At 35.0% G+C, this 26222-nt stretch overlaps 2 long non-coding RNA genes across 2 annotated transcripts; both read left to right on the top strand.

Moving 5' to 3' along the window:
* The first annotated feature begins 10408 nt into the window (after positions 1 to 10408).
* Positions 10409 to 14285, top strand: LOC128207801 (uncharacterized). Its single transcript, XR_008256764.1, has 3 exons — positions 10409 to 10435; positions 13095 to 13182; positions 14150 to 14285. It is a non-coding gene; the product is annotated as an uncharacterized LOC128207801 (long non-coding RNA).
* Positions 14286 to 20717: 6432 nt separating this feature from the next.
* On the top strand, positions 20718 to 23502 carry LOC128207990 (uncharacterized). Its single transcript, XR_008256809.1, has 3 exons — positions 20718 to 20745; positions 22381 to 22468; positions 23440 to 23502. It is a non-coding gene; the product is annotated as an uncharacterized LOC128207990 (long non-coding RNA).
* The last annotated feature ends 2720 nt before the right edge of the window (positions 23503 to 26222 follow it).

The following is a 26222-nucleotide window of genomic DNA, read 5'->3' as shown; positions in this document are numbered from 1 at the left end:
TAGACTTGAACTCTTTAGGTATGTGGGTGTTTCTTTATTTATTGAAAGAGCTGATGACCGTCAATTTGGTTAGTTTTTACCAATATACACGCCCGGTAAACTCCTGCCGATATCTATGTTCCAAAATGTTAACCACTTCATTAATTGAGAACGATATTTGAATACTTTTGCTTTGTTATATGTGTCGTCTTGTGAATTTGTATGTTTATCGTTGGGAGTCTGTTCTGGGACTTCAGACAAGATCATAGTTCAAGGATGGCTGTTTGCCTTGTTCCGATATTTAAAGAAAAAGCAATGCAATCTTCAGGGACAAGCCCACTAGCCATAAAGTTATCAAAAATCATTCTTAAATCCACCATCATCAATGTCAAGCAAACACCAAACAACCACCAAAATAGCCAAAACAAACATGAAACAAAGCAAAACATTAACATCAAAAATGGCCAAACAAACTTCAAACACAGCTAAACAAACACAACACATGTCCATACAAACACCAAAGATGTGTTTTATTTTACGTTTTCTTGAGTGATGTCGTTTTTGACTACACACATGGCCCCGTATTATTTAGGAACGTTCGACAGGTATCTGAAGTTATTTAGTTCAATACCATGTTTGTAAAATATCCATACAAATATTTTCAAACTTGATAAATAATTTTAGCATTTTCACCCAAACTAATCATATCTCATCAGAACCAAAAATGAAAGATAAACACTTGTTCGTATGCTACGTGTGCTGATAAGATGAACAGTAAATGATGTAAACTCCATGACTTGAGTAGAAGAAGAAGTCTAGAATATGCCATGTCCTTACCTGTAACAAAAAAGACGTAAGACATGATGGGTTGGAAAGATCTGGCATATATATATATATATATATATATATATATATATATATATATATATATATGCAATGCCAGACAATTTATTTTGATAATGTATGTATTATTAAATTAAGTGAAACAAGACAATGTGACATAAAATTGGACGGCCAAAAGTTGCGCAATACAGTCATAAGGACTTTTTCTATAATTGGGTTTCCATAAACAGTTAAGTGTTGTTAATTGTATTTCAAAGGCACAAAACTAACCATCTGGATGACCTTTATTACATAAAATCAATATGCTATGACCTTATATTTTCATATTGTATCTATATTCATGCTGATATATAATTTGCTCCAATAGGATATGGATCGGGTCTTATTACTCTGACAGCGCGTAGATGGATGCGTCGTCTTGGATTTTCATTCTGGTGTGGTTCAGATTACATAAAACACAATAGGTTCGTTTCTCACTATCCTTAATGCCTCCGTTCTCCATTTATAAGTATCAAAAATACTTTCGAAGTGTTTTTTTCATAAATAATGCAGGGACGTTTTTACTTATGGGTACGTTATAACTAGGATGAATAGCAAATCGTACTCCGAGTTATAACTATATATTGAGTACAGGGTGTGGTCCAGAATGCATTCATTATATTTCAGATTGAGAATGCTACTTCAGATTTATATTTTGATGCACACAGTTAATATTTGTGTAAATAAATTGAATTCGCAAATCATAGCTAGATAACCTGTTAGTAATGACCAGCATTAAAAAGGTAACAGGTGGCAGTTCTGGGCAATTTCAAACCTGTTTCTGGTCTTATGATATTTATCTTACCGAACAACTTTCGCGAATATTAACTAGATAGCTAGATAATCAGCGCGAAAATTAAGTGGTTAAAGGCCAAGTTTAAACCTAATATAAGTGACCTCTGTGTATTGATCTTAATCTACTTTCCTTGATCCCTCTTATCAGATCTCCAATCTGAGTATCCTGCTGAGCAGTTCTGGAGTTTTCATTATATTATTTGACCCGAAATGGCCCTAAGCCAATAAACCAATATACAGGAAATTGGCCCCTACTGTGACACCAGTGCAATTAGCAGAAGATGCACAGCAGGGGAGTATCATGCCAAACATTCCTTAAACTAGGCCTGTAACACGAAACGAAGGTTATCAGGTTATTCTTCGGCAGTAAAATGCCACCATAGAAATGTTTTCCATATGATGACACCATGAAAATATTGTGTTATGTGTTTTAAAAGTAATGTCCGGATTACACGGTGTCGCACAGTGTCTTAGTTGAAAACGACGCAGGGTTGTTTTATCTATAATGTGTCCAACGCTCACTTCAAAAGTCTCAAAGTAAAACAGCATACACGTTTTACGTGTTTTATTTGATTGTGATAATAATGAATAACAGTAGTAACAATTCCTTTTCTCTAGTCTAAATTGTTAACATATCTTTGTAACAGAGGTGTATCCTCGAAGTTTGTCAAAAACAGAATGTTTTATCAACATCTTTTTGTCAGTATCTACCACGTGACTGCCATAAGGCTATAAATTTGATAATACCGATCAACTTAGAAATAAGACGTTTTAATAACAAAATGCACTTAGGGTGATAAGCATTAAAGGTAGATATCTAAAGCATGTACTTGTAACGTGGTGGATATGTAACGAACAAAAAAACTTTGAAAAATTAATATGCAATGAACATTTAAATATTGCAAAATATATATGTATTCTTATAAAATAAAATATGTAGCACATATATTCATCTTGAAGCATTGAAGTTTAATCTTGGTTCACTAGGGTTGTACGAGAAAAGGCTTGAATAAAAACAAAACACTTCTAATATGAATTAACAAAAGTAATACTGTCCTTAATACAGGGCACCAATTGGAATAAACAGCAGTACGACTGTACCACTTAAAGGCCGGTATTTTGTGCACTCGGCCGCTTTTGACTGTTTGTTTATCTCAGTTTATCAAAGTCTGTCGCTGTGTCCGTACCTCATGACTTAAATTGCGTTTTAATGTAGTAACTGACATGAAATAAAAGTGGCTGCAATTCCCCGGTCAAATCCAGAAATTAAACGATTTGAAGAAGCAGAGTGAGATACAGGTGATTCGGGTGCGATACCCTATAGCTAGCTCTTTGCGAAGAGCCCTTTTGGTTCTTTAACGTTGAAAAGCACAGAAACACGGAATACAACTTTCCTGCGTTTAACAGACTCAGTACACTACTCACCCAAGTACTACCAAGTACTACCCTGTTAATACCGAGCGCTAGGCAAGGAAGCTACTGGGTTCATATTTAAACGACATTCGGTTTGATGCGGCCGGGGTTTGAACCCGCGACCTTCCACACCCGAAGCGAACGCTCTACCATTGAGCTGTCGATATGTCCGCAAACGGGGTGGGGGGGGGGGAGGGCGGTCTTTGTTGAGCATAGCGTGGGTAACTTAGACAATAAGATATGTCAAATTGTACACGATAAATAACTTCTACAGTTAAATATTCAATATTAAAATAATAGCTTAAGATTATATCACATACATTACTAAAATGGGACAGCTTAGATCCATAAGACAAATTATTTTCAATGGAATACTACTCTATGAGTGTAAACATTTCTAACATTTTAGGCTCAGCCTTCTGAGAGAGAGAGAGAGAGAGAGAGAGAGAGAGAGAGAGAGAGAGAGAGAGAGAGAGAGAGAGAGAGAGAGGGGGGGGGGGAGATCATTTGGCTGGCATTATATTAACTAGCTAGTTTGAAGGATTTCTCACAAGCTAGTTTCCTTAACCTCTTATATCAATGACAGGCGCAGTATATGCTGATATACACTGAGGACTTTGTCCGCTTATGGTAAACCCGAACAACTTAAGGACTGTTGACTCTATTCCATGTATCTGCATGTGCATACGATCTGTGTCCGCTTCAATCGCTCAGTTGGCGAATAAAGCGGACGCGGACGCATGAGCGGACAGCGTTTGGCTTCAAAAATATATAGAATCAGATGCAAAATCTATGTTTTGTGATCTAAAAAATTCAAAAAGAAACATTGTCATGAAGCAAGACATACGGAAATAAACACTTTTAAATTCATATTCGTTTAATTCGAACAATTTTCGTCATACAAATGAAGCTTTCTTCAAAACGCCTATTTTATGAATGCCTTTAAAAAAACGTTTATATTATGTAATTGTGTAAAGAGAGAATAATAAATTAAAATGTATTTTTAATCATAACATGACAGGGGCTATTCACGTGGATTCATAAATGTGCTACTCTCGGAAAATATTTAAAAAACCATGGTGCAATTTGGTTCATTCTGGGTGCTTTGATATGCTTTATTAAGTACTGGAAAATGGACAGATTTATGTTCATGTAGTCAAGTACGCATACTGCAACTTTGGCTGATTTGTTTTATTTGTTTGTCAGAATCATGTGGATTCAGCCGCGTACTCGCGTAAAGGCAGCTACGCGCCTGCATGATAGTTTTCCTCTTTGTGCGTACATGGAATATGGTTCCGTTTTAAAATGCTGATGTGGGCGACGGATGCAATTGAACCAAGGTGACGCACACAGAGCCTGGTCGGCCCACCTAAAGTTTGGCTTTGGCTCTATATCTCATTCAATGATGAGGATAAATCCCCCTGTAAGCCTCTTAATAACTCTTTAATATTATACTAATTTAAACTTCCTTATGTTATAAACGGCACTAAATAAGAACTTAATAAGAAAAAAGAAGTCAAAATCAATCCGAAATTTATCAAAAGCCTTAAGGGCCATAGTGTCTTATACAATCGATGTGGCGGACAGCTTCACGCCAAAATCTATCAAAAACGCCAAAAGTCGAATAATGGTTTCAAAACCATACTGTTTTTACTTAAAGATGCACTCTTACTCCCAAATAAGATTAACCACAATTACAACAATTGTTTAAATTTACCAAAAAGGATGAATAAATGTCGAGTGGGACTCCAAAAAGGATGAACAATGGTTCTTATGAAGGATACCGAGTTTAATTTGAAAGAAAGGTGCAGAAAACACTGTATTTCTACCTTATGACACGATTACCATAGAAGATCACAGTATTTTTTTAGCAGACACACAGACAGACAGAGTTGTTTATTGTCGTAAACATGTAAATAACAGTTTCTTGACAAAACATGATATGCCGTACAATAATTATTATGGTCACAATGATAGATGACAAATAAGAAGGAAAAGAGAAAAAAACAATACAGATAAAACATAATATAGATTATCATTTTTATACAAATGATAAATATCTAAATTATGGGCTTTTAAAGAGCCAAACATCAAAAATATTGATGTCGTGTGAAATGTGAAGAAAATGCTAAAACATAATCACAAGTTCAAATAAATGCTCTAGTGTTAATATATATTAATCATGCGATACAAAATGCTATTTGTTTGCCAAAAAACGGTGGTAAAACTTAAATAAATACTAATTTATGTTTAAATGAGTATCTTTCATGGGTTGTTTGGAGTTTTTATTGGTATGTTTGTAAAATAATTATTTCGGACAGTTTGAAACAAATTACGCCAATAAAAAATTGTGAACGGGTACCTTCAACGTATGTCTTTTGTTTTAGGTTGACAGATGTCCATGTTACTCTGGAACCACTGCAAGGGCCGCTTACGCTTATTGTTATTTATCACACTAAATTAAACTAAAATTTGTGCTTTCAAAATCTACCAAACGTTGCCTTAACATAATAACAAAGCTATTGATTTTGAAATTGACATTATAACTACTCATAAAACTTATATGAAAAACAATGATCGAACCTTGATTAGGTGGCTTCTCTAAAATGTGATGTTAATTGTACAATATTTGGAGTATAAAGGTAAATCAAAAATTATATGACCGTGTTGTATATACATGTACATGTGGTATGAAGGTCGTTATGCAGCAAGTTTTATTCACGTTTCTTGTCTAACCAGCGAAGGATCTTAGATTGGCGGCTGGTCGAGACGTACCTTGGAACATTTCCAACCCCTTACTCCCGGAGAAAATTTGGTATGACCATTAGCGGATTAAGGGAATCAAAACAGTATGCATCATATTATACTTAAAATACCCAACAAGTTATTGGATAGAGGGAGGGGTGGGGACCAATACAACGACCCTGCCGCAGGTTCAAGCCCGCAAGGTTGCGTATCAGTGGTGGTGGAGACTGCCAGGCAGACCAAGGCAACAACGAGCTGAAACATGGCGTTCATCTTGAAGAAAGTTTAACAGCTTCAATATAGAACAAAAATAATAGACAATAGAATAACTTCACCTATCTTAAGCAAAACAAACCCCGTAGTATTGTCATACAAGCACATACGATGGCATATAGGCACACCGCGCATGCACTCGATGACACTGTACTTAATGCATATAGTCCCTCCACACATGCATTCGATGACATAGAAATTAATGCATATGGTCCCAGCGCGCATGCACTCGATGCCATAGTGATTAATGCATATAGTCCTACCGCGCATGCACTCGATGACATAGTATTCAATGCATATAGTCCCACCGCGCATGCTCTCGATGACATAGTGATTAATGCATATAGTCCCACCGCGCATGCACTCGATGCCATAGTGATTAATGCATATAGTCCCACCGTGCATGAACTCGATGACATAGCAATCAATGCATATAGTCCCACCGCGCATGCACTCGATGACATAGTGATTAATGCATATAGTCCTACCGCACATACACTCGATGATATGGTTATTAATGCATATAGAATCCCACTGCACATGCATTCAATTATAAGGTAATCGATGGATAAAATCCCAATGCACATACACACAATGAAATTGTTATCAATGCATAGAATCCCACTGCAAATACACACGATGACATTGTTATCAATGCATAGAGTCCGCTTTAACATACACTCGATGCCATGGTTATCAATGCATAGAGTCCCACTGCACATGCACTCGACGATATGGTTATCCTTGCATAGAGTCCCACTGCACATGCACTCGATACAATGGTTATCCTTGCATAGAGTCCCACTGCACATGCACTCGATACAATGGTTATCCTTGCATAGAGTCCCACTACACATGCACTCGATAAAATTGTAATCGATGCATAGAGTCCCAGTGAACATACACTTCATAAAATTGTAATCGATGCATAGAGTCCCACTGCACATGCACTCGATGCCATGATTATCAATGCATAGAGTCCCACTGTATATGCACTCGATGATATGGTTATCAATGCATAGAGTCCCACTGCACATGCACTCGATGATATGGTTATAAATGCAGAGAGTCCCACCGCACATGCACTCGATGATATGGTTATCAATGCATACAATTCCACTGCACATGCACTTGATGATGTTGTTATTAATGCATATCAATGCATATCAGAGTCCCACTTTACTATTACAGTTATACAAACCAGTCTGTATATCGAATTATCTCTTTTGACAAAGGTGAAGAACACATATGATAATTATTGGTGAATGATAACTTGAACATTTCACTCTGGCTCGTGTGAAATGATAACATTTGATCATTTCACTCTGCAGACAACACAGGATTACTTTTTCCCTCGTTTAAAAGAGTTGCTTCCCTTGACTTGAAAACGTACGGATTGCTCGCGCGAATGGGAGGTATGGGAGGTGACCTTTACATAGCGGTTATTTCGCAGTTACTTCCCTTCGCAAAGAGGCCACAGATAGGGACTGTCGTCAAACAAAATATACTCCAACGGGGAAATATATTGAAAAAAAACCAGGATAAATGCATGAAATGTTTATTTTTTTGTTGAATTCAGTGTATGACCGTATTTTGTTCCATGCATATCGGTGAAAGAATGAAAAATATTGGTGAATGATCATTTCACTCTGGCTCGACAACCCTGGACTACTTTTTCCACCTTTTATAAGATTTGATTCCTTTGACTTGAAAAAGTGCATGCATGATACAAATAGAGTGTACATGTGTGTTGTCGTCTGTAGTGCAGTAATTGACACATTCGCCGAATCGTATAGAATTGTCAATATCAAATTATGCAATATTTTTTTATAAAACAAACATTTTTGCGATTGAATATAACTATGAAATTACCATTTTATGTATGAACTATTTCATGGAACATACTGTTACGATTAACTCACTTAGTAGGTATCGGTTGAATATTTACTTGGCCACATGTGCTAGATTTGTAGATCATATCTACCTACAAACTCTTACCGCGTACATGTATGCACAAACCTTTTGAATTTGACTAATTTCTTTGTTTACTTTCATCAGTTCATCAATTCATTTTTCTTTTGAAAAATAATGCTCAGAAAAGACTTGTCCAAAAGCTGAACGTTAAAGGAGTCTCGTCTTATTAAATAGTTCAGATCATCGGCCATAAAGCCTGAACAATTATAGCCGATCGAAAACCAGCCAGGCCATGATGATTTCCGACATCTTGTCGAAAACACTTCCGAAGTAAAATATGAAACTATTTCGCTATCTCAACAACAAAACACCCTTCATCTGCATAGCATGAATTCCCCCCGAAAAAATACCGTAAGAGCCAGAGTCTGAGAGCGACAGTGAATAGATAGATATTCACTACGAAAATCACTGAAAACAGACTTCCATTGATTTAACGCATACACACTATTATAAGTCCATATATGTTAATTTAAATCTGTTGAAATTGTTCCTGAATGTACAATAAATATTCCAGTTTCATTCATTTGTATTTCTACGCGATATATATTTTTTATTTCCGAAATGCTTTTGATTAAACACTTGTTTTGTGCCACAATAAATGTTAAAAGTCATAGGTTTCGTTGATGGTAGTAGGGTTTTATCTAAAACTAATATCAATTGTAACTACTATTTCCATAGAGAATGGAACTCCTGTTTTAATAGGCGGACTGCTCACGAGAATAGGAGTAACTTTGACACAGAGGTTATGCCGCAGTTACCACCCTTCGCAAAGAGGCCACAGAAAGGGACTGTCGTCAAACAAGATTTACTCCAGCGGGCAAATATATTGAAAAAACACGATAAATGCATGAAATGAAAAGAAAATTTGTTTGATTTAGTGTAAGATCGTATTTTATTTCACTAATGGTCACAAAAAGTAAAAGTTAAATTTTGACTCGTGGCTTCGCTACTCCTGATTTTTTTTCTTTGACCGCTTGTGAAATAAAATACATTCTAACACTAAATTCAACAAATATCCTCTGTTTATTTCACTCGTGGTTACAGAAATATATTTTTTCTGTGACCACTCGTGAAATAAAGTACGATCTTACATTGAATTCAACAAAAAATCTCTATATCATTAGTGTTAGTTTTCCTTTTATGCCCGGCCTTTGAGATTTGTACCCGCGGGTTCTCGGAACAATCGACTCTTGGTCAGTTTAATCTGGAATCTGAACTGTTGTTGCCCTATGCGCATAATTACTCCGAATCAACAAAGCCATCGGTCTGCCTAGGATAACGAAATCAATTATAGATCAGGAAAAATTAAACAACGTTGTAAACTTTAAAGGTGAGCTATTTTGTAAAACGCTCATATATTTGGATAAAAACATTCAAGTAAAACAGGTATTTCGATACTAAATACTACAGAAAACAGATGTGTCCATTTTGGTTACACAGCAGTAAAAATGAAAGTTAATAACGATTACGATAACAACGTTGTTAATATAGTTCTGAACAGTCGGGCTTATGTTTTGCCATATGGTATGCAGTGTGTGTATACCACGCTATAAATTACGTCATAAATGCTACGTCGGAAGGCAATATTTGGCTTCAAATGAAGACTTTAAATAAAGATAACTCTTTTTTTACTTCACCATTTTAGATGAAAGCTTAAAGATCCCCGCCTTCGTTCTTTGCCCGAAGTTTGTGATAAGTTTCGTCAAACACTTCGACAAATTTGCTTCCAAATTATTGTTTTGACAGTGCTCCAACGGGCAGCGGTATTGTGTAGGGATTTGTCGAAGTGTTTTAAGAAACTAAATTCTCAGTCAAACTTTGGTAAAAGACTGAATGCTGGGCTCTGAAAGCGGCGTAGACTGTGCAATATTTCATTTAAAATGAAGATAAAAGAGTACAGTTATCTTTGTTTAAACTCTCCATTCAAAGCAAAATATTTCCTTGCGGTGAAACATTTATGACGCAATTTATCACGTAGTATACACACACACTGGTACGAGACAATTAGAATTATTCAAGTATATATGGAAATGAAGCTGTTGCTGTATCATTTGGTAAAAACAGAAAAAAGAAGATTTTAATTTGAGAATGAAACGAAACAGATATTACATCATTCAATATGGAACTGTGTGACACTACGAACTCTTCATGACAATAACAACTTGTTTACCGTCTGTTAACTCATCCAATTAGCCCGCACAATCCTAATTTAGTGAATATAAGCTGATAACAGGTCATTCTCAAGGTCTGTTGATGTGTATTCGAGCAAAAGAAGCACGTGACTTCAGATAACATTTTGTTATAAATACGGAGCTGCCCATAGTTTAGCCATCCATTGAATAGATAGCACGACGTGAAAAGATTCTACTATCAGGTACACATTTGTTTACATACTCAACGATTGATTTGTTGTTAGATTATTGAACATTGATTTGGATCTTGCCTACAACACATTTGTTTTACAAAATTAACATTTCATAAAAAAAGAATCCGTGATACTGTTATATTATCATGGTCTCTATACGGATTCGTGTTAAGACACCAAACTCGGCGTGATGCCGGACCTCAGACAGGTGTCCTACCACAATATCCACTATATAAAATTATGCTTGAAAAATAAAATTTGTGAAATGAATACATGTAATTGGTTTATACTTAGTAGTTAATGTAAGTATGTATTCATTTATAACAATAAGTATATTATCTAGATAATATGATATACGTATTGATATACTTGTTGTACCTTCTTACCTAGTTTTCAAAGAAACTCAAACATGAAAATTGTTGTGACTTTTATCCAGGTATCAGCATTCAACAACAACAGCTTGGTATTTAGATCGTGACTAAGCCACGAGTGAAAATAAAGTTTTACTATGATCACAAGAGAAAGTGAATACGATCTTAAACTAAATGCAATAATTATGTTCTTTTATGCTTGTTTTTTTGGTATTAAACTTTCGAAATACCCCCTTTTTTAAAAAAGTGCTTTTCATGCCACTAACCATATAACGCCGCTCGCGCAAAATTTGACAGTTGATGACGTAGCTGTGATTTCTATTTGCGGTCTGTGAAAAACAGGTCTTGATAGACTGTTTTTATAGGTTTTTTTAATTACTCGTGTTTTAGTGCAAATACTTTATGAACATTTATAAATAAACCCTTATTAATGCATCTTTGTTCCAAACAAAAACAGTCGATGACCAAAAGTTTTAAACTGAACAGGGCATAAATACAGGACCAACATACTGAATTAAAAAAGATGAATACTCGGAAAGGTTGAACGAGTGTATATAACAATTGTTTATAATCATTGGATTTGAAACAGTTTTTAAGTTTCAGAGTTTGTTTAATGAATTGATTACGTTATCGTGTGGGTATTCAGTCATCATTAACTGTCAGAAATCAGTCTGATTTGCTTGAGTCGTTTTCCAGATAAATAGTTGAGACCCTCCTTGGTTGTTAACACTTTTTAGGCGGGTGGGGTAAAGAAAGATCAGTTAATTGGTTTACGAATTTTACGGCATGTTCGAATAACAGGTCATACAGTTAAATAATATATTTGATTGATGATATCACATCAATTTTATTTTCGAAGAGGACTTTTCCATTGTAAATTGTTTCGTACAAAAGCAAATTTACTAACATTTCGCTTCAAGTTTAAGAATACGCTTGAAATAGGAAAACCATTTTTCTAATGAAGGTAACTATTGTTTATTTCCAAAAATAAATGTATCGAACATTATGCAACCTTTTTCAATATCAAATAATTTGTTTTGTCAAAATTCTTGTTAAATATTGATTATTTAGTTTTGATAAAGGGAAATAACTACTTTATACCGATTTTAAAGTAGTTCTTAAAGTTGATATTTTCACATTTTAGTTTGCAGTGAAAATATCAAATTGGAATTTTCGCTATTGATATTTCAGTGATAAAAGTCTATATTACATCGAAAAGCATGAAAGAAACTTGTTTGTGTCATCGTTGACTCATCGTTGAGTGTACAAATCTATCATCTGTGGATTTCAATTACTGCCGATCAATCCCTTTAATAAATACTTTATAAAGCAATGTATGTAAAAGAAGAAAGCTCAAGGGACTCGCTCATGTTTTGTAAATTGCACTTTTTATGTCGGAAAAAACTGTGATAAATCAAAAGGTGTGTTAAAATTATGATACTGCTATTTGGGACCCTTCAGCAAACGTTAATATTTGCTCAAATATCGTCTTTGAAGACATCAACTAGTATGACAAATATTCATTATTGGGGCACTTGCTTGATGGGCCTTGGCCCGAGTGCGAGTATTAAACAAATAAAATATTAACTGACATCTTATATTAAATAAGTCCTTGTTGCCTTGTGGTTAAAGCGTCGGTTTTTTCTTGACTTTACCGGCACCACACTAAAACTAAACTATCTTTTATTCTTTCATTCGATTTTATGAGTAAATTATGATAGAATAAGTGTTTTCAGATGCATTAACGGGAAAATTATTTTTTGGTCCAAAAACGTTGACCGAGTTTCTTCAATTAAGAAGGCTGCATACTCATTTGACAAGAATGGAAAAGCACAGTTACCTAACTGAATTTACCACCCAACAAGAGTAAACGGACATAAAACCGCACATACACGCGTCCACATTTACAATGTCATGTTTGTAAAGAAAGTACGCCAGACACAGTTCAAGTTCTTTAACAGGATGCCGTCCATAATTGTTTGCATACCGCCATGATGGTTTAACTATATATATTTTATGTACCTGTAAGTTTAAAACATCATCAATTATCTCATACACGAAAGTCAAAACCACGGTTGTGTCATTATGCTTAAGCTGGATGAGAGGGTTTTTTGTATGGCAGTTTAAATTTTCAAGTTTTGAAAATACGCGACAAACTAATCAAATAAAAGCAGTACATTTTAATTACAATTTAAAATGTCCTTATATTCTCGTTCATTATTTCTTTTGATGGGTTTTACCATTGTTATTTTTATGATTCCTTTAGGCTTAATATGATTGTTTGTTCCATATTGAAGCTGTAAACCTACTACAAGATGAACGCCAACTTTTTCCTCGCTGTTGCCTTGGTCTGCCTGGCAGTCTCCACCACCACTGCAACGCCCCGTATGTATTTTGCTTACAGTGAAAGTGCCTTGCATACAATAGCCACATATAATATCTTTTCTTAGTAGAACAGCCGGATGGGGTACGTTTATTAAATACAACACCAACGAACCATCGTCGGTCACAGTGATGTTTTAGTCTTAGTGGGGCACAGAGTAAAGCCAAAAATCGCAAAAATAGCGTGCTAAGGGTCCCCAGCCCAATCTCTTGACTTCAAGAATATTTTGGCAACTTATAGTCTGAAATTATGCATTATGTTCTATTTTGTTTAAAATATTTCCCGATATTGATGTAAAATGTTCATTGACATCCGTCCCCTACATCCGCTAATGTTCATGCCATTTTACCTTCGGCAGTGAGGGGTTGGAAATGTCCCAATGAACCGCCAATCTAAGATTCATCGCTGATTCGAAAAAACAACATCGTGTAGCATCTTATCAACCATCTTATCAACCACCATTTTTCAAAGAGATATTTCTGAGTAGTCATAATATCAATTTCAAAAGAATTAGCTTTGTTTGACAGTTCAGGCAGAGTTTATTTGTTTTTTTTATAATTTATTTAAAATTCTAATTCATTTTGCAAAATAAAAATGAAATGTGTGATGTCACGATATTTTTTCGATCGCTGGCATTCGGAACTCCTCGGCCATTTTTATCGAAAACAACCTCGGATATATATGGACGGTTTCCATACTCAAAAATCGGCATGTTTAAGTCCGCTGCAAGTAGATCGCGTAGTTATTTAATTTAGCAGTTAAACTTAATGGCTTAACTCTTGGAAATCGTGGACATGTTTGCAATAATACACTTCACTGGCAATAAATTTAACTACTTCCCCTGATGAACCGGCATACATCCGAGGTTGTTTTCGATAAAAATGGCCGAGGAGTTCCGAATGGATTGCTGGTTGATAAAATTGCCCCGTTAGCAACGTGTAAAATCGAAATTCCGAATATTTTATACAGAAAAGAGGGCAACGTGCACGTTTGGGGGAGACGCTGCGTGTGAGGCCCATTGTTACCTTCTGAACAGACAGGGAGGCTGGTGTGACAGTCATAATGTCTGCAACTGCAGATCGGAGACTATCATAGGTTGATCTCCCGAAAGGTACACATGTTTAAGCAAGGATAAAAGTAGCTGTTTAATTATGATCATCGATAAAAAAACATGATGCGACAGTCTGTCACTGCAGATCGTTGGCCAAATGCGAAGTGTACATGTAACTGTTATATGTAAAGGATATGTCAGGAGTTGCCATATAATACACAATTTAATTCAACGCATATTAGGCATTTGGGAGCTTACTTTTCCTTGACTAGTTGAATAACAAGTGTCAGTTTCTTTAAATCACACGCATTTTTTTCGGTGATAAATAACACAAAAAGTCTACCTAATTCACCTGCATTGGAAGATGAGCCATCAAACCATCAAATGGCAAAGCAATGCTTATTGTATTTTTCCGCTATTTACGGTGCAGATATAGATATATAATAACCGAAAGATTATGAAACAAAACATATTTTCGATTATTTTAATCCCGTTCATAAGTAGAATTAAAACTGACATGATATTCATTCAAAATCACAACACAAACAGTTGAATTTTAACGAAATGTATTATTGTTTAAATAATGACGTCATATCTTTATAATATATTCACGACGTCATTTCATGTTTAAATACAGAAGATGACGAAGATTTTAAGAATACTTTTCAAGCAATCGAGACGGAATAACACATTTCCCCTCATGATTTAAAAGAAAAATTTAACTACTTTATTGAAATAAGTCGTTATCATAAAAACAAAATGAAAAAAAAAAAACGTTTGGCTTTCTGGAATGTCACGATTGAATTTTGACTGTTTTGTCTTTTATGAAAAATATATTTTTAGAAACGAAAATGAATTTTCAAAGCATTCGAGTTTCCAAATAGTTTGTTGTGTTTGCCAGTTTGAAGGGAATGGAATTTCAAAATGAAAACAAAACCTTAGAAGATTCATTAATTTTATTGAAACTAACTTTCCTGAATAATGGATAATTTCGGTACAAGTTATATCTTTCCACTTCTTCAATCACTAACCTATAGATGCATGTTTTCTTCAAGGATTTTATTATATACATTATAAGGATGATGTATTTTTATTTTCAGACCAGGGAATTCACAACCTTGAGATGAATCATTTTGTCAAGAGGAAGGAACTTTTAATTGATATTTCCTGTATACTATATTATAATAAAATTGTTAAAAAATAGTTATGTTGATAAGTTTATAGCTTTGGCATACTATTTGAAATTGGCATTGTTTCATATCATTATAATCTCCATGCATTTTCATAGCCTTGGCGTCGGATTCAAGCAAACACTTAAACCTTGATCAAATCAAAACATTCGTATGAAAGTTAGTACGCACGTTGCAAGTGACAATGAACACATGTCACAAGGCCTGTCATTACATCCACCTTTCCTGTCTTAACTGGGCTTTAATTACAGATGTTATGCTGGCAAACAAACGTAATTGTTTTACTTACTCTTTTTTTTAAACCAATTTTAAACAGAAATTCGCAGATAATAGATTGAAAAAAATGTAATCTTCATTCCATATCGATACTGACGCTTTTTGGCAAAATATAGCACTTTTCACTATGATGCGATACAAAGAACCTCTAAATCAAGCTTCAGTATATGCTTTCCGGTGGTAATAAGAGATTCGTCAGTGGCATAAAATGGCATTTCATTGTTTAAAACAGTAAAATAACATTTTGATATTTTCACTGTTTTGAAATTAAAGGCCGCTATCAATTCAAAATCAAAAGTCCGCGCGCACAGGGCTGGGACACAAAATTCGAAATGACGTTATGTTCGCATTTAATTTGCTGATGTTTTTTGAAAAACAACAATTAACGTACGTCAAATACCCTCCTTTGGGCATGTACTAAAACAGATTATTCATTTCAGTGTATGATCGCAATATATTTCGCCTCGTGAAGAACAAAAGTACATAATAAACTACGTCATATATGCTACGTCGGAAGGCAACATTTTGCTCAAAATGAAGACTTAAACCAGAGATAATTTTTCTTTTTCAACACCATTTTAAATGAAACAAAGGGCAGTCTATTTCGCTTTTAGAGCCCGCATTTTACTTTATTACCGCAATTTGATAAAGTCATTAGTTTCATCAAACACTTCGACAAACCTATTTCCAAAATCATGTTTTGACCGTGCTCCGTCAGACGGCCGTATTGTGAAAAAGTTTGTAGAAGTGTTTAAAGAAACTAAACTCTCAATCAAACTCTGGTTAAAGACCGAAGACAGGGCTCCGCAAGCTGCGTAGACTGCGCTTTGTTACATTTCAAATGGTGATGAAATAGTGAAGTTATCTTTGTTAAAAGTCTTTTTCAAATCAAAACATTGCCTTCCGACATAGCATTTATGACGCAATTTAGCACGTGGTATACGTACACTGTGTTTGCTTAATTCGGCTATGGAGTATTTGACTTGATGCTTGCTGACATTAAATGTTGTCTTCCATGTTGAATAATGGAAAACTAAGCCAGGAAAGAAAGTTATTCTGGAAGTAAGCTATAAAGATAGCTAGAGTAAAACAATGTCTGAAATAAGAATATTTAAAACGATTATATCTGAGATAAACGAATTTATTGATAAGTGACCGCCAAGTAGTAATGTTAATTTGGACCAGCCAAGATGTACCAAGTAAGAAATCAAGATGTGCCAGTCAGAATGCATGATGTTATTTTTGCTTGAATACCTTTACATAGATTTGTTAATTGATTGGTCAAAATTTATCCAATGATGACTGTTGACCAATTGAATTGCTTGCATGTACAAACTTATATAAAATGTGATTATTGACATGTCATTAAGTTTTTAATGATGACATAAAGTTTCTACTGCGTGCGTAAACATGGAATATGGTTTCCATTTGCAAAATGCTGGCACCAGTTTCTCGAAACTTCTTAAGTGCCTTATAACAGGATTAAGCTAATCTCACTATTTTTCTTTGTCTTTAATCCGAGTAATATCAACTTCATTAAGAGTTATTACACTTTAAATAGGAATTACTGATATGGTTATCACAATAATCCATATTTTATTTACCAAAATCACATTTAAGTATGTTTTTGTCTAATTAAAATAAGCTACTTAAGCCTATTAAGCTCAAGAAGTTTCGAGAAATTGGAACCTGATGCGGATGACGGATGAAAACAGTGTGTACATTTTACCGGCCCTTAGCGGGATCTCCGGTTGGTTACGATACCGTGATCCAAGGTATAAAATTAAACATCTAACTGAGAGATGAAGCAAGGCCACCATCTGATAAGGACACCATGTCTCACATTAGGTATGCACTTTGGCCCGGGGATCTAGCATTGATCAATATTAGCTCAATCATCGAATCACAGTAGCCTGGTAATGGGCTGCAGTTTTGGCCAGTCGAGCTTTCCTGAAACGAGCGATTTGGTCCATATGTTTATCTCTTGATCAGAATTATAGAAACAAAGATTTCGTTTACTCTATGATGTACAAAATAGATAAAAACATATTTTGTTCGTATATTTTAACGTTCGATTTTCATACCTCTTTTTAATTACTCTTATATTTAAATAATTTACGAACTGTATGAAATATTGAACAAATCTAATATGTAAAAATATACGAGCAAAAGTGGATTATTTGTTTATTTTGTGCATCATAGAGTTTTAGAACACACTTCTCTGCGCATTCAAAGTTTCATTAGTAGAAATATTTATGTACCTAGTTTCATGCAAATATATTTAATAACGGTTATAACGTTTTGAGACATGAACAAATCGAAAGATTTAAGTTTAACACGGTTAAGCTGACGAGGATGAAACTGTTTATCTCTTCGCTTGTTAAACGAGATAATTATTTCAAACTAAAAACGAGCACAATATTCAGCGAGAGCGCTGTCTATTATGGTGGAGACAAGTGTTTGCTATGGAAGCAAATGGCATGCTTGCAGCTGTCTTCTTCCTCAGAAATGCCGTCATGCGACTTTTTTAGCCCGGAGTAACGAATAAGATAAAGACCCTTTTTGAGGAAAAATTGTTTGACGCTGATGGGATTCAAACACAATATTACTATCCCATATATGTCCGGGCAGAAAAGAATTAGGATGGCGGCTGAAGAGAGGATCTCGCTGATGATGGCCACTGTAGGGTATTCGCTTGTGTGGATTTCCATAGCGGGGTCGGAGTTCCATCCGCTAGTGGGGGTACTCTGGGTAGATCATCTTGCTTGGCTTTGTGAAAGTAAGATATCGGGGCAGTTAAAATAAATAAACAACCCGGATTCTCCACCAACTGATGACACGATGAAAATATCGTGTTACGGGTTGTAAAAGTATTGTCCGGAATACACGGTGTCGCACAGTGTCTTAGCTGAAAACGACGCAGGGTTGTTTTATCTATAATTTGTTCAACGCTCACTTCAAAAGTCTCAAAGTAAAACAGCATATACGTTTTAAGTGTTTTAGTTGATTGTGATAATAATGAATTACAGTAGAAACAATTCTTTTTCTCTGGTCTAAAATGTTAACATATCTTTGTAACAGAGGTGTATCATCGAAGCTTGTCAAAAACAGAATGTTTTAACAATATCTTTTTGTCAGTATCTACCACGTGACTGCCATAAGGCTATAAATTAGTTAATATTACATAACTTTTATCCATGCTGGACCGCCGCATTTAGAAACAAGACGTTTTAATAACAAAATGCGCTTAGGGTGATAAGCATTAAAGGTAGATATCTAAAGCATGTACTTGTAACGTGGTGGATATGTAACGAACGAAAGAACATTGTAAAATTAATATGCAATGGACATTTAAATATTGCAAAATATATATGTATTCTTATAAAATAAAATTCAGTGATTAAAATGCGACCAGTAAATTATTTGCAAATAATTGACGTTGTAGCACATATATTCATCTAGAAGCATTGAAGTTTAATTTTGGTTCACTAGGGTGTTACAAGGAAAGGCTTGAATAAAAACAAAACACTTCTAATATGAACTAACATAAGTAATACTGTCCTTAATATAGGGCACCAACTGATATAAACAACAGTACGACTGTACCACTTAAAGGCCGGCATTTTGTGCACTCTGTCCGCTTTTGATTGTTTGTTTATCTCAGTTTATCAAGGTCTGTCTGCCTCATGACTTAAATTGCGTTTTAATGTAGTAACTGATATGAAATAAAAGTGGCTGCAATTCCCCGGTCAAATCCAGAAATTAAACGATTTGAAGAAAGAGAGTGAGATGCAAGAGAGTCGGGTGCGATACCCTATAGCTAGCTCTTTGCGAAAATCCCTTTTGGTTCTTTAACGTTGAAAAGCACAGAAAAACGGAATACAACTTTCCTGGGTTAACTGAGTTCACTACTCACCCAAGTACTACCAAGTACGTCCCTGTAAATACCGAGTTCTAGGCAAGGAAGCTACTGGTATCATGTTTTAACAACTTTCGGTTTGATGCGGCCGGGGTTTGAACCCGCGACCTTCCACACCCGAAACGAACGCTCTACCACTTAACTGATGGTCGATATGTCCACTAACGGGGGGGGGGGGAGATAACTTTTGGCTGCCATTATATTAACTAGCTAGTTTGAAAGAGTTCCCGCAAGCTAGTTTCCTTATCCTCCCCAAAACCCGAACCACTCAAGACCTGTTGGCTCTATTCCATGTATCTACATGCGCATACGATCTGTGTCCGCTTCATTCGCTCAGATGGCAAATAAAGCAGAAGTTATACCGCAGTTACTTCCCTTCGCAAAGAGGCCACAGAAATGAACTGTCGTCAAACAAAATTTACTCCAGCGGGAAAATATATTGAAAAACCCGATAAATGCATGATAGAAAAAGAAAATTTGTTGGTCCATCTATTTTATTTCACTAGTGGTCACAGAAAATTACGTCATAAATGCTACGTCGGAAGGCATTAATTGGCTTCAAATGAAGACTTTAAACAAAGATGACTTTTCTTTTACTTCACCATTTTAGATGAAAGCTTAAAGAGCCCCGCCTTCGTTCTTTGCCCGAAGATTGTGACAAGTTTCGTCAAACACTTCGACAAATTTGTTTCCAAATTATTGTTTTGACAGTGCTCCAACGGGCAGCGGTATTGTGTAGGGATTTGTCGATGTGTTTTAAGAAACTAAACATCCAGTCAAACTTTGGTAAAAGACTGAATGCTGGTCTCTGAAAGCGGCATAGACTGTGCAATATTTCATTTAAAATGCTGATAAAAGAGTACAGTTATCTTTGTTTGTTTGACTATGTGACACTACGAACGCTTCATGACAATAACAACTTGTTTACCGTCTGTAAATTCATCCAATTAGCCCGCACAATCCTTATTTAGTGAATATAAGCTGATAACAGGTCATTCTCAAGGTCTGTTGATGTGTATTCGAGCAAAAGAAGCACGTGACATCAGATAGCATTTTGTTATAAATACGAAGCTGCCAATAGTTTAGCCATCCCTTGCCTAGATAGCACGTGAAAAGCTTCTAATATCAGGTACACATTTTTTACATACACAATGATTGATTTGTTGTTAGATTATTGAACATTGATTTGGATCTTGCCTACAAAACATTTTTTTACAAAATTAACATTTCTTAAAAAAGAATCCGTGATACTGTTATATTATCATGGTCTCTATACGGATTCGTGTTAGGACACCAAACTCCACGTGATGCCGGACCGCAGACAGGTGTCCTACCACAATATCCGCTATATAAGATCATGCTTGAAACATAAAATTTGCGAAATGGATACATGTAATTGGTTTATACTTAGTAGTTAATGTAAGTATGTATTCATTTATAACAATAAGTATATTATCTAGATAGTATGATATACGTATTGATATACTTGTTGTACCTTCTTACCTAGTTTTCAAAGAAACTCAAACATGAAAATTGTTGTGACTTTTATCCAGGTATCAGCATTCAACAACAACACCTTGGTATTTAGATCGTGACTAAGCCACGAGTGAAAATAAAGTTTTATTATGATCACAAGAGAAAGTGAATACGATCTTAAACTAAATTCAACAATTCTGTTCTTTTATGCTTGTTTTCGGAGTTTTTTGGTATTAAACTTTCGAAATACCCCTTTTTTTTAAAAAATAAATGTTTTCCATGCCGCTATCCATATGACGCCCTTCACGCAAAATTTGACAGTTGATGACGTAGCTATGATTTCTATTTGCGGTCTGTGAAAAACAGGTCTTGAAAGACTGTTTTTATAGATTTTTTTATTACGCGTGTTTTAGTGCGATACTTTATGAACATTCATAAATCAACCCTTATTAATGCATCTTTGTTCCAACCAAAAACAGTCGATGACCAAAAGTTTTAAACTGAACAGGGCATAAATACAGGACCAACATACTGAATTAAAAAAGATGAATACTCGGAAAGGTTGAACGAGTGAATATAACAATTGTTTATAATCATTGGATTTGAAACAGATTTTAAATTTTAGAGTTTGTTTAATGAATTGATTACGTTATTCTATGGGTATTCAATCATCATTAACTGTCAGAAATCAGTCTGATTCGCTTGAAGACGAGTCGTTTCTCAGATAAATAGTTGAGACCCTCCTTGGTTGTTAACACTTTTTAGGCGGGTGGGGTAAAAAAAGATCAGTTATTTGGTTTGCGAATTTTAAGGCATGTTCGAACAACAGGTCATACAGTTAAATAATATATTTGATTGATTATATCACATAAATTTTATTTTCGAAGAGGACTTTTCCATTGTAATTTGTTTCGTACGAAAGCAAATGTACGAACATTCCGCTTCAAGTTTAAGAAGACGCTCAAGTTCTTTAACAAGATGCCGTCCATAATTGCATACCGCCATGATGGTTTAACTATATATATTTTATGTACCTGTAAGTTTAAAACGAAAGTCAAAACCACGGTTGTGTCATTATCCTTAAGCTGAATGAGAGGGTTTATTGTATGGCAGTTTAAATTTTCAAGTTATGAAAATACGCGACAAACTAATTAAATAAAAGCAGTACATTTTAATTCCAATTTAAAATGTCCTAATATTCTCGTTCATTATTTCTTTTGATGGGTTTTACCATTGTTATTTTTATGATTCCTTTAGGCTAAATATAATTTTTTGTTCCATATTGAAGCTGTAAACCTACTGCAAGATGAACGCCAAGTTTTTCCTCGCTGTTGCTTTAGTCTGTCTGGCAGTCTCCACCACCACTGCAACGCCCCGTAAGTATTTTGCTTACAGTGAAAGTGCCTCGCATACAATAGCCACATATAATATCTTTTCTTAGTAGAACAGCTGGATGGGGTACGTTTATTAAATACAACACCAACGAACCATCGTCGGTCACAGTGATATTTTAGTCTTAGTGGGGCACAGAGTAAAGCCAAAAATATCAAATATAGCGTGCTAAGGGTCCCCAGCCCAATCTCTTGACTTCAAGAATATTTTGCCTACTTATAATCTGAAATTATGCATTATGTTCTATTTTGTTTGTATTTAGTTCCAATATTGATATAAAATGTTCATTAACATCCGTCCCCTACATCCGCTAATGTTCATGCCATTTTACCTTCGGCAGTGAGGGGTTGGAAATGTCCCAATGAACCGCCAATCTAAGATTCAGCGCTGATTAGAAAAAAAACAACATCGTGTAGCATATTATCAACCATCTTATCAACGACCATTTTTCAAATAGATATTTCTGAGTAGTCATAATATCAATTTCAAAAGAATTAGCTTTGTTTGACAGTTCAGGCAAAGTTTATTTGTTTTTTTTTTATAATTTATTTAAAATTCTAATTCATTTTGCAAAATAAAAATGAAATGTGTGATGTCACGATATTTTGTCGATCGCTGGCATTCGGAACTCCTCGGCCATTTTTATCGAAAACAACCTCGGATATATATGGACGGTTTCCATACTCAAAAATCGGCATGTTTAAGTCCGCTACAAGTAGATCGCGTATTTATTTAATTTAGCAGTTAAATTCAATGGCTTAACTCTTGGAAATTGTGGACATGTTTGCAATAATACACTTCACTGGCAATAAATTTAACTACTTCCCCTGATGAACCGGCATACATCCGAGGTTGTTTTCGATAAAAATGGCCGAGGAGTTCCGAATGGATTGCTGGTTGATAAGATTGCCCCGTTAGCAACGTGTAAAATCGAAATGCCGAATATTTTATACAGAAAAGAGGGCAACGTGCACGTTTGGGGGAGACGCTGCGTGTGAGGCCCATTGTTACCTTCTGAATAGACAGGGAGGCTGGTGTGACAGTCATAATGTCTGCCACTGCAGATCGGAGACTATCATAGGTTGATCTCCCGAAAGGTACAGAAGGTTAAGCAAGGATAAAGTAGTTGCTAAATGAATTCTGACCATCGATATAAAACATGATGCGACAGTCTATCACTGCAGATCGTTGGCCAAATGCGAAGTGTGCATTAACTGTTATATGTAAAGGATATGTCAGGAGTTGCCATATAATACACAATTCAATTCAACGCATATTAGGCTTTTGGGAGCTTACTTTTCCTTGACTAGTTGAATAACATGTGTCAGTTTCTTTCAATCACATGCATTTTTTCGGTGATACATAACACAAAAAGATCTACCTAATTCACCTGCGTTGGAAGATGAGCCGAATACCATTAAAAAAAAATTGCAAAGCAATGTTTATTGTATTTTTCCGCTTCTTACGGTGCAGAAATATAATAACCGAAAGAATATGAAACAAAATATATTTCCGATTATTTTAATCCGTTCATAAGTAGAATGAATACTGAGATGATATACATTCGAAATCACAACATAAACAGTTTAATCTTAACGAAATGAAATTCCTTAAAGATAATGACGTTTTAACTTTTAAATATATTTACGACGTCATTTCCTGTTTAAGAACAGAAAGTGACGAAATTCTTAAGAATTAATCAAGACGAAATAACACATATTCCTCTCATGATTATAATTAAAAATTAACTACTATATATTCTCTTGGCTACCAACCATGCCGGGAACGAGGTGATGATCAAAATAAAAACAATGAAGGGATGTACTAGATTTCGTAGAAAATCAACAACAGTAAATGTTATATCTTAAAAATGTTGAGTATTTTAATCCATTGTATCATTTTCTATTCTTTCCCGCATAATCGATTATGATTTCGGTACAAGTTCGAGATCGGCTTATCTATATGCATGTTTCTCCAAGGATTTTATTGTATACATAATAAGGATGATGTATTTCTATTTTCAGACCAGGAGATTCACTGCCTTCAGATGAAACCTTTTGTCAAGAGAATGGAACTTTTAAGTGATATTTCCTGTATACTATATGATAATAAAATTGTAAAATACAAGCATGATAATAGTAATTTTGATAGGTTCGTAGCTTTGGCATGTTATTGAAAATATGACTTGGTTCTATATCATTTTAATCTCCATGCATTTTCATAGCCTTGGCAGTGGCTTCAAACATTTTTTTAAAACCTTGATCAGACCTAAAAATACTTCCAAAACATTCGCATGAAAGTTTGTGCATATGTTGCAAGTAACAATGGACACATGTCGCTAGGCCCGTAAATATATCTCCATTTCCTGAGTTTAAAGTACTTAAATATTTTATGATAGAAAAAAACTTACTTTTTTATTTGAACATACTTTAAACAGAAATTTACAGAAACAGGCGGGAGATCAATAAACATGTACAGTTTATTTTCTTGAATATACTCGAGAGCAGGAGCAAACGGATAATAGGGAAATCTGTTAAAAACAAGTACAAAAGTTGCTGCAAGATGCAGCAATTGGATGTTAGCGCGGGCCAACTATTTGTTATGCATGTATATATGTAGGGTCGAACGAAGTAAATAAAGTAAGGGCTAACATTGCAGATGTCAGTGAAATGAAGGTACTTAAAAGATGACAGTATTGGACTGTTGTTTTGAAATGAAAAAACAACACAATAACAATTGTACAACTGATGGTATAACTATGACAGAATCCATAATTGTATCAAATAACTTTTTTCATGTATTCAAAAAACACAAATTTATAAAATACAACATGGCCACAGTGGTGGTTTTCTTTTGGAGTGGCTGATATGATAGCTGAAATGTTAAATATGCCAAAATGATCTGTGGCGTAGATGACTTATAGGCATGCATGATGGAACAAGAAAGCTGCTTTAAGAAATGTGCGAAGTGTACATGGTACTTAGTGTGAAGAAGAAAAACTTGATCCTGAAATGAACATGCTCTTCAAGTCCAAACATAAGAATAAAAAGACATAAATAGTAGTTTAAAAGTATGTGGACACAGAGTAATGACTTTGATAACAGTGATTGAAAAATAATCATATTATAAGCTGTTGAACATACTGTCGTTGATCTTTCCTTTCTCGGGATTGTGTTTCCTTTTTATCAATTACTTAATCAATCGCTGTCACCATCCAAGATAATACTTGGGACAATAATGAAGAATATAAACGTTTCTAACACTTTATTTTCACAAACACACACAAAGCGTTTAATTTAGAATTTATAGTTATTTAAGAGCGTCTTAGAAATTAAGATGTTTCAGTGACCAAAGTATTACACTTCCTAAAGAAAGATATGCCGAAAGAGAGAGCGATTAACCGAGAGCTCCTGACAGATAGATCCTGAGGTACTTTGCCTGCTTCGTTATATATTACCAGTTGCATAACAGACCCAAAGTCAGCTGATCGAAAAGTTGTGGTCTCTCAAGAGTTTCTTGAGGTAACTTACATAATAGTTGGGGTAACTTACATACCAGTTGGGGTCCCTTGCACAATAGTTAGGGTAACGCTCTCAAGAGTTTCTTGAGGTAACTTACATAATAGTTGGGGTAACTTACATACCAGTTGGGGTCCCTTGCATAATAGTTAGGGTAACTCTCTCAAGAGTTTCTTGGGGTAACTTTCATAATAGTTGGGGTAACTTACAAACCAGTTGG

This window comes from Mya arenaria, chromosome 11 (genome assembly GCF_026914265.1).
Source record: "Mya arenaria isolate MELC-2E11 chromosome 11, ASM2691426v1".
Classification (NCBI taxonomy): domain Eukaryota; kingdom Metazoa; phylum Mollusca; class Bivalvia; order Myida; family Myidae; genus Mya; species Mya arenaria.
This window is presented reverse-complemented; position numbering and strand designations above follow the sequence as displayed.